At 30.5% G+C, this 19,972-nt stretch overlaps 1 protein-coding gene across 2 annotated transcripts in view; it reads left to right on the forward strand.

Moving 5' to 3' along the window:
• GstS1 (Glutathione S transferase S1) overlaps positions 1-19,972 on the forward strand; it is a 491,998-nt gene that overhangs the window by 465,235 nt on the left and 6,791 nt on the right. The window contains exon 2 of one of the 2 annotated variants that reach the window (XM_065514068.1): positions 14,298-14,370. The gene's annotated coding sequence lies outside the window, so the exon portion shown is untranslated. Of the gene's footprint in view, positions 1-14,220; positions 14,371-19,972 lie in introns of those variants that run through there. The other variant, XM_065514067.1, reaches the window with a different exon arrangement.

Consider the following 19,972-nt stretch of genomic DNA (forward strand, 5'->3'; position numbering starts at 1 on the left):
TTTTGACCCATTGTAGGTCTTATACACGTCGTTACAAAGGTCTTTTGATCCATATTGTCTATATTAATAACTTGTCTATATTAATCCAGATATAGATAAAAAAATAGGTAACAAATCGAGGTTATCCCGGTTTTTTCCTTATCAGCCCAATTATGAATAAAAATTCCCCGGGAGTTTTTCCCCTTTTTCTCATTTTTCCTATTCAAATTCAATGGGAAAAAACTCCGGGGAACAAACTCCCGCGGAATTTTGTATTCATAATATGTGGTTGATGGACGAGAAAATGTTCAATCGGATAAAAAAAAAACAAACAAAACTTCCCAAGTAGTTTCTTGTGTAGCAAGCCATTTGCAGTTGTACACTGTGGTTCCAAATCAAAATCTAGGTGGACAAAATTATGAAAATCGGTATCTTCAGAATTTGGAAAAACTATGTTTTTTTCGGAAGCTGACAATCTGCTCTCCTCCAATACAAATGGGTTTTTCAATTGGATATTTCGTTTTCTCGACAGAATCGCCAGAAGATCAACAAATTCTGAATCATATTTTCGTTAATTTTTTTTAATATTTTACTGCTTTACTAAATTAGATATATCTCAATGGTTTTACCATATAGAAATTCATACTTCAAAACATAGATAAACATTGATATAGGCTTTTATTAAGTATTTATCTTATATTTATGGGCCTCTCCATTTTCCTGTTATAGTCCACCTAGATTTTGATTTGGAACCACAGTGTTGTGGCAAAATATAAAATCATATGTGACACGATAAACTCAAATATATATATTAAGGAGTGTCTCCAAAAACGGCATTTACCTTTCTTAAAACAGCACGGCCTTCATATTTCTGGCCCGAATAGGCATCACGCCACAATGGAAAAAAGGCCATTGAATGGTATTCAAACAATGTCAATTTTGAACCACCAAACTGTCAAAAACTTCTACCTGAGGAAAGGTATTGAGCTCTTGTAAAAAAAAGAATTAAATAACACAGGAAAGATATCCCTGGACTATCCCTGGACATTTTAAGCGTTAGTGGACCACCTCGACCAAAAATGTGATGGAAGCAACTATAAACTCTTTAATGGAAGGATTTTCGGAAAATGTGGTTAAATTTATATATTTTAAATGTTTAATAAATTTATACAAAATTTAATAAATTTACGTATTTTGAGAATTTTTATATTGAAACGTTTAAGTTTTATTTAACTTAATACAAGTTCTTTATAAATATACACCCCTATCGGCAATAACATGTGAAATTTTGTTCCCATGAAATATTCATTTCCCTCGAAGGGAAAATTGCTATCGGGAATATCAAGATGAACTTTACATTCACAATAGTTGATTTTGTTCGTAACAGCTGTTTATTGTTTACAAAATTCCATCTAAAAATTTCACAACAAGGGGAATTTTTTCACGTGAACAAAGTTGATGAACGAAAAAAGGAAAAGGGAAAATATTTCATGTGAAATTTTGATTCGCGATAGGGGTGATAGACTACAGTATAAAATATAGTCAGACTATAATATTTAAATGACAGATATATTTCCAAAATATTTTAATTTAACCGCTGTGCGATTTAATCACTGATAGTTCAGAATAATTATCGATCGTTTATAATATAAAGAGTGACCTGAACTCACTTATAATTCTGACCAAAAATCGACCATTTCCTTCAAAAACTAAAAAAAAAATCGAGAAGTAGAAGAAATTTTAAATGCGATCAAGTTCATTTTAAACAAGTAAGAGAGCTATATTTAGCTGTGCAGAATATACCCTTCACCAAATTATACTTCAAAATAAAATTTTTAAATATATTTAGGTAAACAACAATTTTTTTTTTCCAAAGTTGTTTTTTTAATTTTTTGCAAAAAAAAAAATTGGAATTGATTTTTTAAATTAAAATTTTTTTTTTGTTTTTTCAACTTTTTTTTAATATTTAGCGAAAAATAACTTTTGGTGAAAAAAAAAATTCAAGTTAAAAAATATTTTTTCCGATTTTGACACATTGTAGGTCCAACTTACTATGGTGTTATATACGTCGTTGCAAAGGTCTTTGAAATATATATCATTAGATATCCATATTGTCTATATTAATGCCGATATATGTCAAAAATCGAGGTTGTCCTGATTTTTTCCTTATATCTCAGCCATTTGTGGACCGATTTTCTTGATTTTAAATAGCATCCGAGCCGGAAGAATTCCGGAGATATTGATGTATGAATCGTTGATTTCAACAAACAGATGGACGGACTGACGGACATGGCTTAATCGACTCCGCTATCTATAAGGATCCAGAATATATATACTGTGGAAATTACAAACGGAATGAAAAACTTATACTCTTCACCTTCGTGAAAAAGGAGCTCGATCGGCGATCACTCATGTGTAAATTATTTTCAAACGGTTTTTCTGCATACAATCCTCCTAAAATTTTAATGGCAATTTACAAACACAAATTTCTACCACCCTCCGTTTTAAATTTTGCAACTTTGTTGAAAACATTTTTAGCGGTTATTACAAAAGATAGTAGTTACAAATCGATCTCATATTCTAATTAACACAATTGTCAAATGAACAAGTGAAATTTAGTTTAGTTTCTACTAAACACTTTTCTTGTATAAGATTTTTATCCAGCAACTAATTTTCTTTCTATAATAGATATAATACATATTTAGTTGTTTTTCTCTACACATTTACAAAACCACAATTAACGCCTTAATAAGTTGAGTTGAGGTCTAAATATCGAATAACTATAAAAATAAACAAATAACCGCACTCAATAAATGGCAAATACTTTGAAATAAATGTGCAAAAAATGCCATAAACAATAAATTAACAGTCAATAAATACATGACAATTAGTTATTGTTAAAATTTAACAAAATCAAATTACATTTGATGTGATTCGTATTAATTTTCCTTTGAATGACATGAAAGACAACATTTATTTATTAATACAAATTGCAATTAAATAGAATTGTAAAATAATGCTTATTCTAAAGAAACAGTTCATTTTATTACAAATAAATCTGGACCATATTGAAATTTATGAAAATCATTCTTGGCTTTTGTCTTTCTCGGATTTTAATTGATCATAATTTTTATATTTTAGTTGTGGATTATTTTAAAATAAGGCTTTCTTAACTACTTATATATATTTTAGATTTATTTCCACGCCTTATTAAAAAGGGTGTTGCAAAAAAATATACGAGTCATCTATTGAAATATGTTATCATTATCAGATTCGAAGAAATTGCTAACTTTTCAAAAATGACTAAAACAATATAGCCTACGCCCACTTTTCAAAGCAGGTATGGCAGTCAACAATCCAGACAGTCAACAGACAATGATATTAGAAATAAATTACCTATAAATTAATTAAACTTATGGTGAAAATTGAAATGTTTGCTTAAAAATATTATAATCTTCTAGTTAAGGCTAATCAATAGAAGTATGAGTCCGATATTTAGAAAAGACTGGACCATGAAATTTGAATTTTCAAATGCGCATAACTCTCAAACTATAAAGATAAATAGTACACGCAAATATGTGCTTTTATAGGCCTAAACGAGGTCTTTAAAAAGATATTAAAATCGTTGATTATGCACTGTGGTTCCAAATCAAAATCTAGGTGGACAAAATTATTTGGCGGTCTTTTTATATAGAATTGGTATCTCCGATTCCAAAAAAAAAAATTTAAAATATCAATATAAACTTTTTTTCAAGTTACAGATATACATATAAAAGTCATTAATAAAAAATTTAAAAAAATACGTTTTCATGTGTTTCAGAAACTAAATTTTTAAAAAGATCTGTATTTAGTATATTTCAAGTTACAGTAGGGTCTAGATATATAAAAATCAATAATAAATAAAGAAATATTTCTAAAAATTCCATTCCGTAAAAATTAAAAAAAAAGTACTTCGGCGGCTACAATTTTTTTACAAAGACATTCACCAGAAGTTTCTTTAAATGATGTATATAGTTATTGGACGGTCTTTGTTTTGGGCAAGCTATATAAAACATTCTTAGAAAAAAAAAAAAAATCAATATATTTGAGACCCAAGTTGAAAGGACTATAACAGGAAAATGGAGAGGCCCATAAATATAAGATATCCAATTGAAAAACCCATTTGTATTGGAGGAGAGCAGATTGTCAGCTTCCGAAAAAACTTAGTTTTTCCAAATTCTGAAGATATCGATTTTTATAATTTTGTCCACCAAGATTTCGATTTGGAACAACAGTGTTATGGAAGAACCACAAATTTTCTGGCTCTTCAAAATGTTTGCAATCAGGTGTCAACTTTGAAAATATTCTGATTCTGCCCTCTGTAGCTCGAACAATTAGAATAATCTACTAATTAAGTACTTTTTATTATTAGGCTCACAAAATTTGTAGATCGTCACACTTGTACTACAACATTTCAATACAGTTGAAAGAAGCTCTTGATTTTATCTTGCAAACATTTGTGCATATGTCTGCAAAAGTCAACAGACCAACACAATTTCAAACACAGAGCGTTAATCAGTTATTAAAATGTGACATGTGGACAAAAAAACAAGTAAGAGAGCTATATTCAGCTGTGCCGAATCTTATATACCCTTCACCAAATTATACTTCAAAATACAAATTTTAAATATTTTTAGGTAAACAAAAATTATTTTTATACCCTTCACCTTCGTGAGAAGGGTATATATAAGTTTGTCATTCCGTTTGTAATTTCTACATTTTTCATTTCCGACCCTATAAAGTATATATATTCTGGATCCTTATAGATAGCGGAGTCGATTAAGCCATGTCCGTCTGTCTGTCTGTCTGTCTGTCTGTCTGTCTGTCTGTCTGTCTGTCTGTCTGTCTGTCTGTCTGTCTGTCTGTCTGTCTGTCTGTCTGTCTGTCTGTCTGTCTGTCTGTCCGTCTGTCTGTCTGTCTGTCTGTTGAAATCAGTTTTCTGAAGACCCCAGATATCTTCGGGATCCAAATCTTCAATAATTCTGTCAGACATGCTTTCGAGAATTTTGCTATTTAAAATCAGCAAAATCGGTCCACAAATGGCTGAGATATGAGGAAAAAACCAAGACAACCTCGATTTTTGACCTATTTTTTTAACTATATCTGGATTACTAAGACATTAATATAGACAATATGGATATCTAATGATAGATATTTCAAAGACATTTGCAACGACGTATATAAGACCATAGTAAGTTGGACCTAGAATGGGTCAAAATCGGGAAAAAAATTTTGAACCCGAATTTTTTTTTTAAAAAAAAATTGAAAAAACAAAAAAAACATTTTTAAAATTTAAAAAAAAAAATTTTAAATTTAAAAAAAAAAAATTTAAAAAAAAAAATTTAAAATTTAAAAAAAAAAATTTATATTTAAAAAAAAAAATTAAAATAACAATCGAAAAACTTTTTTTTCCAAAAAACTGGAAAAAAAATTACATTTTGTTTACCTAAAAATATTTAAAATTTTGAAGTATAATTTGGTGAAGGGTATATAAGATTCGGCACAGCCGAATATAGCACTCTTACTTGTTTTACCTATATCTGGATTACTAAGACATTAATATAGACAATATGGATATCTAATGATAGATATTTCAAAGACATTTGCAACGATATATATAAGACCATAGTAAGTTGGACCTACAATGGGTCAAAATCGGGAAAAAAATTTTGAACCCGAATTTTTTTTTAAAAAAAAAAAAATTGAAAAAACAAAAAAAATTTTTAAAATTTAAAAAAAAAAATTTTTTTAAATTTAAAAAAAAAAAATTTTAAATTTAAAAAAAAAAAATTTAAAATTTAAAAAAAAAAAAATTTAAAATTTAAAAAAAAAAATTTTTAAATTTAAAAAAAAAATTAAAATAACAATCGAAAAATTTTTTTTTCCAAAAAATTCAAAAAACAACTGGAAAAAAAATTAAATTTTGTTTTCCTAAAAATATTTAAAATTTTGAAGTATAATTTGGTGAAGGGTATATAAGATTCGGCACAGCCGAATATAGCACTCTTACTTGTTTTTTCTAAAGTTGTTTTTTCATTTTTTTTCGAATTGTTCTTTTAAATTTTTATTTTAAATTTAAAAATAAATTTTTTTTGGTGAAAAAAAAAATTCGGGTTAAAAAATATTTTTTCCGATTTTGACACATTGTAGGTCCAACTTACTATGGTGTTATATACGTCGTTGCAAAGGTCTTTAAAATATCTATCATTAGATATCCATATTGTCTATATTAATGACTTAGTAATCGAGATATAGGTCAAAAATAGGTAAAAATTCGAGGTTGTCCTGGTTTTTTCCTCATATCCCAGCCATTTGTGGACCGATTTTGGTGATTTTAAATAGGAAACTTCTCTAAAGCTTGTCTGACAGAATAATTGAAGATTTGGATCCCGAAGATATCTGGGGTCTTCAGAAAATTGATTTCAACAGACAGACAGACGGACAGACACACGGACATGGCTTAATCGACTCCGATATCTATTAAGATCCAGAAGATATATACTTTATAGGGTCGGTAAATTATATTGTGGACATTACAAACGGAATGACAAACTTATATATACCCTTTTCACGAAGGTGAAGGGTATAAAAACGTGTATTACGTAAAAATCTGCGGGTATCAGGAACAAGTTCCCTAATTTCATCAGAACACATTCCATTGTAGTACCCATATAACAATGAAACGTAGCCCACATTGCGATGGTGCTCCAGCGAATCAATAGAGTTGGATACATTACTGTCACCAATAATCACCTTCGCTCTCTCCTGTACGCGGTCGAGCAGCTTCAAAATAGAATTTGAAGCATAGGCCCATACATGAGAGTTGTATTCCATTTTCGATCGAATATAGGTGGTGTAAGTAGTGAGGAGATCAGATGGAGTGAAGTAATTCCTACACCGTTTCAGAAAACCGAGACACTTGAATGCTTCTTTCGACACTTGAAAAATGTGTTTAGACCAGCGGACTACATTGTATTTTCATTTCCAGAACATCAAGATCGTCTGATTCCATAAATACAGATGAAGCAACATAGTCTATCGTTCGTTGTTGTGTCAACATACAAAACTGAGTCTTGCGAGCGTTGAAAGCGACCCTATTCTTTAAGTAATTGTTGGATTGCAAATATTGAACCAAATGGTAGTTTACCATACTTTCCATAACTTTGGAAAGTGCAGAACAAATTTCTATTGGACGGTAATTTTCAGGGTTATTAGCCTCTCGCTTTTTAGGAATTGGCGTGACATTAGCAACCTTCCAACATACAGAAAAAATGCCGGCACGGTATAAAATGCTGAAAAAGTAAGCTAATGGATGAGCTAACGTCGAGAGCACTGCTTCAAGACCAGCGCTGGTATGCCATCTGGCCCAGGAGACTTATTTACTTTGAGATCCGATAAAACGCTTTTTACAGCACGACCTCGAAAGAATATATATTTGGCATAGTCACTAGTACTCTTCATGCAGTGGTTGATCACTTTCCGTCAAATGAGAATTACAAGGTGGCGCAAAAGTAATCCTCCTATCAGAAAATGCTATAAATTTTGCGATTGACCCCTAATTTCAGTTCTGTTTTGACATTTGTGTAGTTAACACATGCGAAATACACGTTAATAAACAATGTTACGCTACACTGCTCCAAAACGCGGAATATTGCTGACTATTTATTTGACCAATAATCGGTCGGTGACTTTGGCACAACGTGAATTTCGTCGCAGATGAGTGATGATGCCCATTTCCATCTTAGCGGGTACGTAAATAAGCAAAATTTACGCTTCTGGAGCACTGAAAATCCGCGTGTAACCCACGAAGAGCCATTACACCCGCTCAAAGTCACTGCATGGTGTGCTGTTTTCGCTGGAGGAGTCATCGGACCTTTTTACAGAGCAATGATCAACGAGTTCTTTTTGCCGCAACTTGATGAATTGGGATTGGAAAACATGTGGTTCCAACAGGACGGTGCAACGGCACACACTGCACGTGCCACAACCGATATGCTGAAGGATGCATTTCCCGGGCGCCTAATCTCCCGTTTTAGCGATTTGCACTGGCCAGCAAGATCGCCTGATTTGAGCGCTCCAGACTTCTTTTTGTGGGGCTTTTTGAAGTCGCGGGTTTATGTCAACAAGCCTCAGACTGCAGCTCTTAAAGACAATATCCGTCAAGAATGTGAGGACCTATCGCCGGAAGTTTTGGCCAAAGTGATGGAAAATGCCATAAAAACGGCTCAAATGACAATCAACTGTGGCGGCGGCCATTTACATGACATCATATTCTCGACTTGATGTAAAAAAAAATAAAAGACCAAATAAAAATAATCCACAAGAAGAATCAAAGTTTTTAATTTTTTTTTTTAATTACAGCCAAAAAACATCGGAAGTTTACTTTTGCGCCACCTTGTACTTGCGAATAATTCAGCAAACAGGTTAGCTTTATCGACAGGGTCAGTGAATGTTTGGTTATCCTTTAAAAGGGTCGGAATTGAGGAACTAGCATTATACTTAACTCTTTTACTCTCTAATGACCAAAAGCTTTTATTACCCCGGGAGCAGTAAGAACTTTAGTACGAAGGCTTTGCTCTTATAGAGCCTTTTGGCACACGAAGATCTTGTCTTTTTGCGTAGTCTTATATTAGTTTTAATCGTAGGTCTTTATTTAATCGTATATTAGCTTCAGTCGATTATGTTCGCCCCTCCTGGAGCGCCAACTTCTTTTTTTTAAATAGCATTTAAATTTAATCTTTAGCTTAATAATAATTGAAAATCTTTTAGAGATAGCAGTTTTAACTGTTTGCTAAATGTGTATCTTAAACTTATGTGTATCTTTCAATAATTTACAGACAAATGTTAATTAGCAATGACCGATTCAAGTGCAGGGTTGCACAAAAAATCAATGAAATTTAACTAGTTTTTAGGTTAAGAAAAGCATCATGATTATTAGAAAATGATTAGAGTTACAATTGTAGGTTAATTGTTAGGAAATACAGAATCATTTTAGGTACAGTAAAATTAAATTAGCATGTAACGATTAACCTTATACAGAGATTGAGAAATAAATTTGTGCAATGAAGAAGATAATAAAAGTTAAAAATTGGAATGAAGATCATTTTCATTTACTAGAAAAAATTTTCTTTGAAAGCAGAAAATTTTTTGGACAACGGTTTTAGTTTGCTCTTTGCCTCTTCTGACAGGAAATGAATCTGAAATCTCAACAATGATAGACTATCTACTTTTATTTTCTCGTTTTTGTAAGGTTTCTTTTCACATCACCATTTATTTAAATATTTATTTATCAAATAAATAAGCTTAATACTGCTATTTATTTACTTATGTATCATTTCAATAACCATTACTTAAGTAATCAATAATTTGAGTCAATATCAATGCAAAAAAAAAATCGGCTTCCATTAAGGAAACCAATTGATTTGGGTAAATATTTGTTCTTAAAAGACGAAGATGTACAAAATAAATATCATTTAAATTTAGTTGGACTTGTGCTAGTTAGAAAAACAATAACAAAAATTTTGATTTAGACAGAAGTGAAGCAATTAAAAGGAAAACAAATAGTATTTCTAATTTAAAACAGAAAAATAACACGACAAACTAATTTCGAAATTACGATCTAATGAATTTAAACCAAATGCTAGAGAAATTCACCTTAGTGGTGAATATAAATAAACGAATGAAAAAATCATTTTTAAAATATTGTAAATTCCTGATGAATTTTTTAAAAATATTTATAAAGAATTCAGTTTCTTAAAATGGAATTTTGAATTATTTATTTTCAAATGTATTGTAGATCTATAAATAGTTCTGCTTGACATTAAACTTATTTAAACAAACCTTTAATTTTGTATTAATTTAGAAACTTTTTTTATTACTTTTCCCATAACATGCTGTAGGCTTTTAATTGTGAAAAGAATTTAAATAAGAAATTATTATAATTATTTAAATGCCATACTTATAACATTTTATTCATAATTTCCTTTTTAATTAAGTTTAATTTCTATACCAACATTTAGTATAATGAAATTCTCCAATGCATGGTTTGTTTTTTTTTTTTTCAAGCAAATATTCAGTGAGAGGTTTAGTATAAATGTGCTCAAAACAGAGCTGGAAATTTAAGATTAGCATAATAAAATAAATACAGGCCTGTCAGAAAACTAAACTCGTTCAAACTGTTCAAAGTTGCAATAAACCAATTTTGATCCAATGGATCCTGCAAATACTCATATATTTGAAGGTCCTTTCTGACTTCTGTAGAGGGAAACTCCAACTGAGTGATGTTAAAACTAAAACGTTTTCCATGACTGTGGAAATTTGAATACAGACCGTGACAATTCTTATGACATACTTTGAATATTTCTATACTAATTATCACTCAACGAAGGCAACCATAATGAAGCAGCGTAATTGATCACTGATCGACAAGTCTTGTTTTGATATTTCCAAGCCAAGTGCTGCCTGCTAGAGCCTTCTAGAATCTTGTAACGAAATCATTACTGTTGGATGTCCATTAATTGATTCTAGTCATTGTCTTATACATTCAAAACACCTACTTCTAGAGGCCATTAAAATTAAATTCCAAATTTATAAAATCCTTCAGGGATTTTGCTTGTTAACTACACCATTTTTCATTGAAATTGAGAACATTATACATGATATTGAGAAAATTCCAAATGAAATTGAGAATTTCCATTTTAAATTGAGAAAATTCCAAATGAAATTGAGAAATTCCAGTTCAAATTGAGAAAATTCCAAATTAAATTGAGAATTTCCATTTGAAATTGAGAAAATTCCAAATGAAATTGGGAAAATTCTAATTGAAATTAAGAACATTCCAAATGAAATTGAGAAAATTTTATTTTACTCTACATAAATAAATATTATAATATAAATTAAACAAAACACATATGTACACAGTCTTATTGACCAACAGGCATATCTTGCAATTCCAAAGCGCTTTGGTGGAATGATGTTGTATGTTGTATAGCTTTACTTCAATCTCCAGTACATAGTTATATAGGACTTGGAATCGTTAATTAATTCTTGAAGATATAAAATCCTCTGCTCTCCTACATTTGAAGGATTTACGGTTGGTATATTCATCTTCGACTTCACAATATTTTTGATTTTGGACCAAATTATTTCAATAGGGTTAAGCATTGGTGAATAGGGACTCAATGGTAAAAGTGTTGCTGGAGAGTTGTCGAAAATTTCACATAAACGATTATGGCAAGGGGCATTGTCACATACCAAAACGAGTTCAGATAACTGATTACCCACCTCTTGCTATCAACACTTTTGACCCATTCGTTATATTTTGACCCATTTGAATAATGCCTGCGGTACCAATTGCACCTATCAGGTGGATGTCGGGGCCAAGGGAAGTAGGTATCAAAAGAACTGTTCGGGATCCAACACAAGACCAACCATGTTTTCTCCCCACTATGGTGGTGTAGGGTATAAAAAGAACTGACACAGATTGCCTTAAGCAAGTATCAATTTGAGCACTCGAAAAATGTTTCGTGGCTTGAATGAATACACAGACAAAACTGATTCGTAGTAGCAACCGCATTTGTTGCAAATCTAATGATTCTGCGTTAGTGACCGAATTTTGCAGTTGAGGCTACAAAATTTTGGAAAGGGTAACAAAAGTTTGGTTTCTTCAACCGAAATTCTTCTTTATCAACTAATTTTCTATTGCCAGAACCGAAAATTCTATATATGCAACCGAATCATTCGGTTGGTAACAAATTCGGTAACTACTATGAAGATGTTTTCTATGTGTAATTTTTCTGAAGAAAATTTTGATTCGGAAATAAATAGCTTAAACGTAAACAATAATGTATCGATCTTCATGAGAAATATTTTGATAGAATCATAGAGCTATATTCGATAATAAATATTAGTTTTATACCAACATCTCAGATGGTATGAACAAAATAGTTTTTGAGGAGAGGGAATATTGTTTGTAAACACTGGATTTAAACGTTTCATAAGAACATAAGAGCTTAACCCTTAAATACATATTGTTGCCAATTGTCTACTTTGCAGTTCCACTTAATTTTAGACGAACATATGCTTGATACTAATGCAGATTCTCATTCAGCAAAATCAAATGGAGTACGATAAGCATCAGCTGAAGAAATTCTAAATCAAATTAAAGCTATAGGAAATATAAAAATCAAATAATTATTTGATACTTTATAGCAAAATAAAAGTAAAAATCATGCATTTAAGGGTTAAAAATAAATATTGAGAACTAGTTCGTGGTTCTACCAAGAGCCAAACGAGTCCTGGTAAGAACATTTTGAATGTTCTACAAGTGGTAATCATACACAACCACTGATTCGTCTAAAAACGAGTCGTTTATTTCGCATTCATCAGCAATTTAATTTTCCCGGATACCCTTATGTTCTAGAACTCATACTAACTCGACGGGGTGTTGTTCAAGATGTGCCAGGATATATTGGGTGTATGACTTAAAAATATGACAAAACGTTTGAACGAGCAGCAGGATTGAAGCTGAAAGACGATTTTGCATTTCCTAAATGATGCATGAACGCTATAAAAGAAAATAATTTTTGCACGGAATTATTTCTTGCGATGAAAAATTTATCCATTAAAATAACCCGAAGCGAAAAAGATCGTATATGAAGCCAGGCCAACCAGCCGAATCGACAACAAAGTCAAATATCCATGCGCTGTATGGTCTTAAATATCGCCAGACCATCGAAGGGAGCTAGTACCGAACGCAACTGATGCATTTAAGCGAGCATTTGCCGAAAAACGGCCAGACATGAAACCGTAATATTCACCCCTATCGCAAATTAATATTTCATATGAAATGTGTTCCCTTTTCCCATTTTTAGTTCATGAACTTTGTTCACGTGAAAAAATTCCCTAACATGGGAAATTTTTAGATGGAATTTTGGAAACAATAAACAGCTGTTACGAACAAAATCAACTATTGTGAATGAAAAGTTCTGGGGAATATCACGATATCAATTTTCCCTTCGAGGGAAATGGATATTTCATGGCAACATAAATTTCACATGTTTTTCACGTTAGGAGTGATTCCATCGATAATTCTCTGTATTTGGTGGGAACAAAGGAGTCCTATCTATTATGAGCTTCTGAAATATGGCCAGACCATTACAGGGAACCTGTACCGAACGCAACTGATTCGTTCGAAGCGAGCATTTACCAAAAAAGACGAGAATATGCGGCCAGACATGAAAACGTAATATTAAATCATATTTGATGGGAGCAAAAGTGTCATATCTATTATGAGCTCACGGGAAACCTGTACCGAACACAACAGATTCGTTGGAAGCGAGCATTTGTCGAAAACCCCAAAGAATATGGGGCCAGACATGAAACCGACATATTCCATCGGCCACATTATGCAATACCTGTTAAAATCTATTTTGAATGAAGTGGTTGGGAAGTTTTACCTCACCCGCTTTATAGTCTCGTCCGACTATTTGTTTTGATCTATGCAGAAAACTCTCTCTGGGATACGCTTCACTTTGGAGCAGAGTATCCGAAGTTGCCTTGATTTGTTCTTGGCCTCAAAAGATGAGCAGTTCTTTTGTCTCGGAATCCATGTGTTGCTAGAATAATGGGAAAATATCATAGCTAACAATGGCCAATACTCTGAATAATTATATGTTATACAAATGTTTCAAAATAAAAGCTAATAAGTTTTAAAAATCCCGCATTTTTAAATCATACACCAAATATATGTAGCCTAGAACCTACTTATTATTTAGATTCAAAAACATTATTAATAATGTGTAAAGTTAAATCATCAAAACGAATCGTTTCATATAAGTAGTAACCTACGTATTATTATATACTAAAACAATATTGATTACTGATGATTCAAATCATCAAAACACTAAAGTTTTCCATACAATGATCAGACCGAAAAATTTGTCAAACCACAACCTTTAAAAGTTTGCTCAACAAACACACACTCCCATCTTTGAGAGAAACTGTTCACATACTCATTCTCCCAGCCACTATAAACTCTCATAGAGTTTTTTAAACGAATTTCATTCACCACACTTAACGAAGTGTAAATATTAGTACAAGAACCCACCACATACCACAACCAAATTCTCGTAGTGTCTCATTTTGGTGAGGCATTCGGCTCATATATAAACCTTAACTTGACCATGGTTAGATTGTAGTCTGTTCAGTTACACTCGAAGGTTCAGCTGTGTAACAAGCTTCTAGGCATTAAGAAAAAAAATCGGTGAAAATAAAACAGAAAAAACGGTTTAAATCAAACAAAATTCAAATTTTATATAAAATTTTTTTATAATTTTTTTTTTAATTTAAAAGGTAAGATTTTTTTTCAAAGAAAATACAAAACAAAAATCAATAAAAAAAAAACCTAGATAAAAGTGAAGTGTAGTGCATAAAAGGAAATAAAAATCCATTATAAACTGAATGAGAATTATTAATATTAAATTAAGTGCATTCAATATTTTCTATAAACTTTATTATGTAATATGCACATGCAATAATTGAATTAATTTCTTTTAATTGATTTGAAGGACATTATTGAAAAATAACAATCAAAAAAATAATCATGCGAACAATAGAAAATTGTTTTAAATTTAAACGAAAATATTGCGAAAGTGTTGATTTGATGTAGTATTTGGTTGCTGTTGTTGGGGTTTTTTAAAATAAATTTGTAACACGCAGCGAAAGTTTTTTTTTTTTTTTGAAGAGACCTTTTTTTGATTTGTTTTTTGTTTCATTCTATAATCGAGTGCAAATTAAAAAAAAAGCAACAATTAAATAAAATTAAAAAACAACAACCACAATTTTACAAAAAACAAATCTTCAAAAATAGAAATTTCGAAAATCATTGTTCGTTTGATTTTTTTTTTTTTTTTGTGGTTCGTAAATTGGTTTCGATCGATCGATTGATTATCTTGTTACAAATTTCGTAATGAAACAGACGTGTTAATTTTCGTCTACAAAAGTTGCTCTTATAATCGTTTATCGACTTCACAGTGCAGGTTCTTATAAATCTATATTTATATAAATATTAATTTGATATTGATTATTTTATATATGTATATTTACTAAAATATTGATGGTGTTCAAAAAGTGATTTAATGGCAAATAAATAAAAAACGTGATTACCACTGATAAGATTTTCCAAACATATTGAGTGTTATATATAAATAAATATTGCAATGTATTTAAAAAAAAACTGTTGCTAATTTCTTCCGCCCCTCAATATTCTTTAAAGCCAGATGGGAAATTTTGAAAAATAGTTTCTGTTCAAATTCCCCCAAAAAAAAAAAAATCAAAGCATGTAATAGTTTTAACGTCTTTATGGGTCAATTCGATCAGATGTTGTATAATGAAATTTAGATCAATGAAATCTAGAAAACTTTAATTACAAATAACAAATTTTCGATTACCGAATAATTCGAATGGATTTTCAAAAGTTTCTTTAATTGTAAATACTATTAGTTTTTAAATATTGTGAAATTTAAAATCAAGATTAAGTACAGGTGGTTATTAAGTTCGAAAAGTGTGAATATTCAATGAAAATTTTATTTAAATTTTTTGAATATTTTTTATTCTAAATTAAATAGTTGGTGTTCAATTCGAATGTTAATTTTTTTTTTTAAATTACGAATAGATTTTTATTTTTGATTGTGAAATATAAAATCACATTTAAAACAATCAAAATTTGATACAGATGTTCATTAAGATCGTTAAGTGTTGAAAATGTTCTAATATTTTGTTCTCATGCTGAATGAAATTTTTAATGAATATTTTTACTATTAGAAAAATATTAAACGTTTTTAAATTTTTTAACATTTTGATATTTTTGTGATGAGAATAAAATACGACCAATATTCAAAATTATAAAACAAAAATTTTCGATTTTTTTATCTTTCTCTTCTAGACTTATCGATTTCGAAATTATATGTCTTGTTAAATAAATATTCCGTGTTGTCATAGAATCCAATCATTGTCGGAATCGGTTTTGAAAACGACAGAAAAAGCATTGGTTTCGTGAAATCATAAGTTATCTGTTTTATATTCGATCTAGAATTAAATTCTTTACCGATTAAACAAAAAATTACATTGGTTTTCATAAGTCAAATGTATCATTTTTGTCGATTTCAACACCGATTCCGACAATGATTGGATTCTATGACAACCCCGACTATTCTGTTTTATTATACAATATTCAGTCTTTCTGAATATTTAATTCAAAATAATTTTAGACATTTAAAAATATTTTTCTCGAGATGCTTCTAGATCATTATCTTCGAAAATTGATGCTAGATTTGAATTGAACAATAGTTTTCAATTAAAGAAAACTTGAATGAATCAAATAAAGAGCTAAAATATAACAAATGATTTCTCAAAGGAATGAATACAATACATTTGAAGTACAAAGGAATTAAGCCTATGAATTAATTCATAATGAAAGAGTTAAAATTTATTTTCACGTCGAAAATGAAATTAAGCATTTATTCTTTTGAACCTCACATTAAGAATGTTTTCGTTTTCCAATCAGGTTTTAAGTTTACATAAGTATTTACTCAAAATAAAATTATTAAAGTAATCTTGAATATAATCCAAACAATGTTTAATTTGAGCTTAAAACTGTGCAATGAATCTTCTTGCGGATTTGTTTTGATGTGAAATATTGATGGGTTCATGTTCAAACATTTTAATTATTCGAAGTACATACATATTAATATATTGAGGGCAAATGATTATTTTAAAGTCTCATTTAAATTATTTATTACAATTTATAAAATGCCCTAGTTCTTCATTAAATGTTCAATTCTATTAATTAATTTACATTTCTAGTTTGAGGTATAGGTATTGAGTGTATAGGATCATTCGTTTCAAGAAACCAGCTGAAGCTACCTCAGTCAGAATACCGAAACCGCCACTGGCTCGTGAATTTTCTGTAATGAACTTGACCTCTTGGTTGCTCTCAGATAACTGAGTAAGAATTCGATAATTAAATCTCGAAACGTCGACCATTGATATATACATGAACAGAATTGCATCAATCAATGTTCTCATCTCCAAAGTAATAAGGTGGAAATGAAATCACGGTTGTATTTATATTGATGAGCAGCCTGTCGAGTTAATATCGGTTACAGGACATAATGGAATCGAGATATCCTAACGGTTGGGCGTAAAAATAGACGAAACCATTTGTTGAAAATCCCACTCTGGCAATGAGAAAGACCAGGGGTCTAATTTCCACATTGGTATACGATCGAATTTCCTTATTAATCCTTTATACTGATTACATTCGATAACAAGCGATTTATTACTTGAAAGCTAAGAAGCATTCAAAATTTATTTCGATTACAAATGCGGGAATTAGCCCTCATAACTTGACTTTTGGTAGATAGTCGATTAGACTTCTTATAACACTTAATGGGAATTATCACATAGAAGTTGTCTGGGCGAAGTTGTCCAATATCTACAATATTATGGACTATGATATCATGGTGGAAGCATCTTTCATGATCTGAACTATCTGAAAAATCTGTCTCTGAATGGATCAAAGTTGTTGTTGTTGTCGAAAGTTCTTTCCTGAGGAAATACCGTTCGTTTGATACAGCTTTCACTGGGACGACAATCTTAGGCCGTGTGAGACTCAGGTCGTTCAGAGAATAGATCCAATTTTCGTGGGAACGAATAAAATTTTGCAGAAGTAGCGGTTGGTTCTCATGGTAACCACAAAACAAGTCGTTCAGATTAGGTTTACGTTACTATACGGCTGTGATCCGCAAATTATAGCATCTGATAACAGTATGAAATTAGAGTTAATCAGCTGACAACCCGAAACCCTTAAGGGGGTTTTCAGAGTTGGTTCGAATTCCTTTTTAACGGGGCTTGAAAGTTGGACTATTGTTTACAATTCCATATGGATAAAAAAAATCAAAAGATATTGAGTGTAATTTTTTTCCCTTCCTTTACAAATATTCTGTAAGTGAGAGAGTAGTTAGTTTAGTTTAGCAAGTATCCGCCCAAAAGTAGATTTTCACAGCTCACTTGGGCCCATTAAATATCCCTTTGTGTTGTCTGAAAGTAGTAGAAAGAAGAGAGAAAGAGCGAGAGATAGAGAGAAAAAGAGTTGATTTATAGTATGAGTTGAAGGTCGCAAAAAAAGATTGCAAAATAGAGAAAATAGTGAATGAGACCTTCATTCGTCGGATTCAGGGCCACCTTAAGGTGCGATTCGCATATCCAACCTTAATAGCGATCTGCTCTTCCTTATGTAGGCATCTATATATCCCAATTCCGTATTAGATAACTCAGAGAGAGGAGGGTATGCGCTAAAAAAATTCATATACTAACTGGCTTGTCATTTGTCCTAAAAAGAAACTCTGCTCAATGCAACTATTTGTAACATTTCATTCAAATATAAGACAACAAATACATAAAACCAATTACAATTTGCTATAAATTTCAATAACACAAAAAAGAATTAGCTATTATAATTTTCAAAGAATTCAAATTGGCACTCCCTTTTTCATTTCCTCTCTTTAGAAATACATATGTAATTGAAATTGGAGAAAAAAACTGAAAAAAGCAATGCATTTAATTCTACAATATATGCAAAAATATTATTATTCCCACCATTAGTACGATATTACTTTTTTTTGTATTCTTTTATATATCAATTCTGTTTAACCTTGATTAGATTTAATTGAAAATGTCTAAAAATTAAATTAAAGAATTGACATTTAACTACAATTTGCAAACAATAATATATAAAAACGAAGAAAAAGAAGAAAATGCAAAATTCAGAGTACAATTAATTTAAATAAATTTAACAACAATTACCTGCATTTTGCTATGTATTTAAATTAATTGGTTTTCATACAAAAAAAAAAGAAAAGAAATAAAACGTTTTTTTTTATAGAAATTTATTTTTGACGACAAAATGCTGCATGCTGCTCTAAATAAAGATTTCTCAGATTTCGAAAATAGTAAATCGAGGAGTAAGTCTAATGCAGGAAAGTAAATAAACAATTGCATTTGACAATTGCCAAAAAAAAAATTGAGTTAGATAAATAAATTAATGATCAGATCGTTTAGATTTGACTGACTGGGCAAAGAGCCAGATATGTATTGGCGTAATGAATCAAACACACGCATGAAATGAAATAAATTAGAACCACTGCTGGCCTCATTTCTTTAGTAAAACAATTTGAATCCCTATTATTCCAGTTTAGAATAAAATTTATTTAGAAATTTCTACTTTTTTATGAAATTCTCTTAATTCAATTTAATTTTTTTTAATTTAAAATGCAAATTTCTTAATTTCTTACAATAATTTTCAATTAAAATTCTCTGGAGGAAAGGGAACCTAGAAAATATCGGTGATAAATTTCACATTGGTAGAGTATATTTTTCAATCATGCTAAAAAAAACTATCAAAAACATATCTACACAAATTCTTCATACTCCAACAGGCTCAAATTGTTTCCAACTGTACCTCCGCAACGCTATAACACTTAATGCAAACCCACACATAATTTTTTTTCTCAGTGTATCATTGAACCAAGTACATGCCTGCTGCATGTATAATAATAACTGGCTTTTAAATTGATTTTGTGTTTTGTATTATTTTGCATTGTAGCTATATTTAAACTTGTTGCCGGCCGGCCGGCTTACCATTTAACCGGTTATCAGCCCACAAATTCCACATTCTTTTCTTATATTTTCTTTTCATATATTTCTCTTGTTCAATTTCATCTTTTCGTGTTCTTGCTTCTTCCTCTTAATGATTTTTATCTTTAAATTTGCAAACGTTAATTGGCTTCATGTTGGCTGGCGTTGTGGATGATGGTGGTGGTAGTGGTGTGGCATGATGCACAAACTGCATATCTGAGTAACATTCAAATCTGAGTAACTGTGTTCAAAACGAACG

Source organism: Calliphora vicina, chromosome 5 (genome assembly GCF_958450345.1).
Source record: "Calliphora vicina chromosome 5, idCalVici1.1, whole genome shotgun sequence".
Classification (NCBI taxonomy): Eukaryota; Metazoa; Arthropoda; class Insecta; order Diptera; family Calliphoridae; genus Calliphora; species Calliphora vicina.